This window comes from Lolium rigidum, chromosome 4 (genome assembly GCF_022539505.1).
Source record: "Lolium rigidum isolate FL_2022 chromosome 4, APGP_CSIRO_Lrig_0.1, whole genome shotgun sequence".
Taxonomy (NCBI): domain Eukaryota; kingdom Viridiplantae; phylum Streptophyta; class Magnoliopsida; order Poales; family Poaceae; genus Lolium; species Lolium rigidum.
The window spans coordinates 122,046,213-122,051,612 of NC_061511.1; positions in this window are offsets into that span (position 1 = coordinate 122,046,213).

Sequence of the window (5,400 nt, forward strand, 5' to 3'; positions counted from 1 at the left end):
AGCAAAACATTTTTTCAATTACTACGGGGCCGTCGAACGCACAAACTAACTTGATCATTCAGTTGCCTTCGACATCGTTCAAATAAAATTTTCATCTTCGAATCAAGTGGACTTACGGTCCCTTTGAATATTCACAAAGTCATCGACTGGACCCGATGTTATAAAAGAACATCATCAACACAATTTGATGTTATAAAAGAACATCATCGGCGGCGGTGTTATAAAAGAACATCGTCATTATAGTAGAAGATTATCTTCGATTGCAAGTATGACTTATAAAGGACAAAGACATTCGTAGAAATTACAATGCAAACATCGCACCACGTGCGTGAATATTCGATGTCTCCTTCAAATCCCGACCCCTTGATCAGTTCGGGTCCGCAAGCTTCTTTCAGTACCTGCCTCCATTCTGGCAACTATAATTGAAGCCGGGTGCCTTGCGACAGGATAATATTGTTGAAGTTCCACATTGGCTTTAGCAATTAATTCTAAGTCAAGCGCTGAGTAATGAGTCAGCACAAAGGCAAATGCAAGCTCGGCTCCGGCAAGAAGCTCTTTGCGTATCAAAGTCTGAACCCTGACAGGATTCTTGAACCTAGTCATCAAAGCCAACAGAGTTGGAGGGGCAGGATCGAGAGGAAACATGGTTTTCCATACCATGGCTAGGTTTGCTTGACATTTGTCAAAGAAACCATGCACCTGCTCCACCCGATACATAAAGTTGGCCATAATTGCAACCTTCGATCTATTGGTCCACATTGTGCTCTGCAGTTGCGACAAGTCAGCCATTTCCTCAATTTATCATGAAAACGCTTATTTTCTTCCAGTGCGTTCAGAGCAATGACTGTGGAAGACAAAGGACAATCAAGTCATAAGAAGGCTAGAACATCAGAAGAATCTAAAGGGCAAGAAAACATCGATTGCTTACAATTTAGGCTTTCGGTGATTTTCTGCAGCTCGTCTAAAGCATATTGCTCGACTTCTACAGCTGGCTCACATTTCTTTTTCACCACTGCTGCCATAGCGTGAATACCAACCAGGTCTTTCTCCATCTGGGATATTCTGCTGCTTAATTGACGCACAATTTCAGAGTCATTAACGGCCGCGGAAATCAGAGAACTTTCGGCATGAAAATAGTCGAAGTCACCTGCAGCAAATTATTGGACATACATATTCAGAAAACCGACAATAGGATTCATCAATTCCAACTCCCATCGGGAGCGTCAAAAGCATTGCATTCAAGAATATGTTCGCAAAAGTAGGTGCTGGCAATAGAGCCAACATGTTTCATTACATGAAAATGGTTTAAATGGTATTCAGATTACAATTAAAGGTATCATAAAATTAAGGCGCCCGAGTTTGCACAGATGAGCTTGAGACAACTTCGGAAGCAAATTGTTTCTTCCGATCTTCTACCAAATTGAGGAGTTGGCGTGCACATCTGTTGCGCCAGATCACTGTAAAGACCAAGGTCGATAGTTGAGCCATCCACGTTCTTCGGTAGTGCCTTTGTCAAGCGCTCCATGTCGGCTTCAAAGCCATATCCCATTAAAGTTGGAACGCAAGAAGCGCTCCATAGAAACGTGAATGACGCTTCAATAACTCAATGGTGCCGTCGGTGTCGATAAAGAAAGCATTCACAAGCTCTTCCAAAGTTCTCTCCTGATCCAGCTTCGGGAATATCAACAAGAATAACTTCGACAGAGCTCCCTTGGCCTTCTTCAGAAGTTCTTGAATTTGGTCGCTGGAGTCCACGAGAAAAGAGATAGCGTCCGATATGGAATTCACCTGAAGCCTATTTGTGCGGTCGACAGGAATGTCGGCAACACCTAAAGCATTGCAAAGAATAAGCATTATAAGATGAAGAGAATTTGGCAAAGAAAGAGAGATAAAGGAGTCGACGCAATTTACCTAGCAGGCTTTCGATAGATTTGCGAAGATCGCCCTCCTTTGTGTCTGCTTGGGCTTGAGCTTCAATCTTCTGCTGCTCCTCCTCCCTTATCTTTGCCTTCAGCAGATCTAGCTCTTTCTTCAAATCTGCGCCTTCTTCTTGAGCTTTGGTTGCCAGTTTGTTTGCTCTTTCAAGTTGACCAGTCGAAGACTTCGCAACCTATCGGAGATGGGCATTTTCAGCTTCAAGGTGGATGAATTGGGCAGCAAAAAGTCCACCACTATATCTACCGCAGCCTGAATAGGATACTATAATGAAAGATAGAGTTTATCAAAACAAATTACAAGATCATCAAAGCCAACACTCGGCTGCAACCAGCCAACTATAGCCTTGGGGGCTACTCGGGTATGGATTGTTAGAAAGAAAAAGAAGAAGGCACTTACATGCCCATCCAAAGACAATGGAACAGGAGTATCTGCTGAAGGAGTAATCGGAGGGGCATTTTCTTTGACTTTCCTCACCGCCCTTCTTGGTGGAGGAGGAATAATCAGCGCTTCTTCAGAAGACACCGGCACTACTTCCTTTGTCGACGCCGTCCTTTCAGAACTGATCCTCGCCTTCTTCGAAGGAGGAGGATCCGTGTCTCCATTAGAACTGATAAAAAGGCATTGATCACATCAGTTGTAGACTACTCAAAATTCCAACAAGACATGAAGAAAAAATACTTACGAGTCAGACAAAAAATAATCTTTGTTGGCAAAGAAACCTGATGATATTTTGGATGCCGAAGCTGTTGAAGCTTCGGGAGCTGCCGCATCAGGAAGCTTACGATTAGTATCATCGTCATTTTTCCCGCTAGGGCTTGAGTCCGTTGTATCAACTAATTCATCGACAGTCGCCTTTCGTGCCTGGCAATAAAATGCGCGTCATCTTCTTCTTCTTCCTTTTCTCCTTTGGAGGCGTCACTATCCTCGACTACCTTGGCATTCTCTTCGACATCCTCGGAGAGGTCATCATCTTCGAGAGCCGCTCCACTCTCGGGTGAAGGAGGAAAGAACCTCATGACATTAGAGGCCTGGCAATATAAGGAAAAATCATCAGTATCGAGTACGAATAATAAATCGCATATGAAACAGTCAAGTAATGAAAGTCGCCTCGCCAGGAAGACGACAAAACTCAAACGGGGACTGGATTGTTGTTAGGGATATAGAGTCTTCTTGGCTGAAGTACGTCAAATGCCTAACTTCGTCCACAAGCTCTTTTTCGGTGAGATCTGCCGAGTTGATCCGTGTTACGTCCTTGGGGCCAGTGTACAACCACATTTGATGTCTCCTCGACATCACTGGCTGGACGCGACGCTTCAGAAATAAAGTGGGGACTTCAGTTCTGCACATTGTCTGCCCCCCTGCATTCTTCAGATCCAGAACCTTCTCATACAATTTGTCGGCTATCACCTTTTCTTCGGCAGTCAAACTATTCTGCCACGATTTCTTCGGCAAGGACATCTTCGAATACTGGCATATTGGATTGGTGACCAGAAGCTGGATGGTCCCTGAGGTAGAACCACTTCGATCGCCAACCCTGAACAGATTCCCTCATCGGGAAGTAGAAGTAGTTGACTTCTTTTCGAACGACCAAGCTAACTCCCCCGATAACGTGTGGGCCGCCACCTGCGTTGTGACGCTTGACGAAGAAAATCTTCCTCCGCAAACCCCAGTGGGGGTCAATGCCGAGGAAGGCCTCGCAAACAGTAATGAAAATTGCCAAATGCAAGATAGAATTTGGAGTCAGCTGCCAGAGCTAAATGCCATAGGAAAAAAGGAGGCATCAGAGAAATTCGTGGGCTGGGAGGGACAACCCATGGTGCAGAAACACCGGAAACATAACTGTGAAGCCAGTGGGAGGCTTGGGGCGAGAGTCGGAACCTGGGAAGATAACGTCCTTCTCGTTGGCTGAGATCAACACCAAACTCCTTAGTTTCTTCTCATCGCGCTTGGTGATGGAGGAGGCCACCCAATCGCATTGGGGATCCTTTGCGCCAACACTAGATTTGCGCGCGGCGGTGGGCGCCCTTGAACCAGAGGCACTCACGGTGGCACCAGAAGATGCAGCCATCCTCTTCTTGCCCATGGTGCAGGAGAAGCCCCTTCTCGTAAGCTTCAAGGATTTGAGAGAGGTAGCAATGGCGAGTTGAAAGAAAGGGGGAAGATGAGCAATGAAGCAGGGGTAAAAAAGATTAAACTGTACATCTCCCCTTTTATAAAGGAAAAGTCACTACAGATTGTGGCCACCAAATCCGCATCAAGGGGAATGGACGAGAGTCTAAGTCCACATATGTCACAAGGGGAGAGAAACTGGCGGCCCACTATCCCCACTACACACGAGAATCAAGGAAACGCCTCCGTCAACGCGCAAGGTCTGGTCATTTCTTAACTGATCGCGCAGATATAGGGTGGACCCGCCGGGTCGTGTCCTGTCAATGAAGCTGCCAGAGATGCCACGTCATTGCTAATGGCATCAAAGTTATCGGCTCCCTATGACGGAGCACTCGAATGGAAGTAACATCTGAAGGAATTTACAACTTGACTTGAGTCTACGCATGGTTGTAAACATCCATCCCTAAATTCCGGGGCTACTCCTATCTGGAGTGTTGGACGCGCACCCGATAAAAACGACAAAGGCATCAAAAATCAAAGAAATCCAAAGAAGAACGGACCCAAAGATTCCAGCAAATCCAGGTTCAAGCCCGGGGACTTGATACTGTCTAGGGTACGTAACGTTGTTTTACCATCAGTAGTTAACCAATATCGATTTGTCGAGCAAAACTGGGCTCATTACTTTTATCCCTTATGTACGATCAATTGTTCGGCTTCATCCAAAGTCTTAGAGGACCCGATAAACTAAAAGTATCGGACGATGAAGGAAGTTCCAAAAACATCAACAGGAACATCTAAGACTAATACAACTTGAGTCTACGCACGGTTGCAAACATCTGTCCCTGGACTCGGGAGGCTGCTCCCATCGGGAGCGTTGGACGCGCACCCGATACCAAGAAGCTTCAAATATTACAACGAGCATGAAGACTTAATTTTCTTCAACTTATCAAGATGTTTGGATAAAGACAAGTCTAGTCCCTGCCCGAAAGTTCGCTTCGGCCAGTCACTCGGGGGCTACTGATGTGGGCATTACCCTTTGGGCAACTGGCATTAGTCTACCTCCTTTAGCCCAACAAGGGGCCCATGAAGATTGTCCTAATCTAAGGTGGGCCCATACGTCGGTTACTACATAGAAGACTTACAAGGAGACGGATTCTTGACGAACAAGGCAAGAAGATATCGGTAAAGGAAAGAATAGATTAGATCTCAATGTAACCTGGTTGAGTTCGGACAGGACTCTCAAGACCTGGCATGCTATATAAAGACCAGGAGAGGGCCTGCCGAACTAGAACACATGAAACCCTCACAACTTAGCATACACAAACCCTAGAACCTTGCCTCTCGACGAGTTCA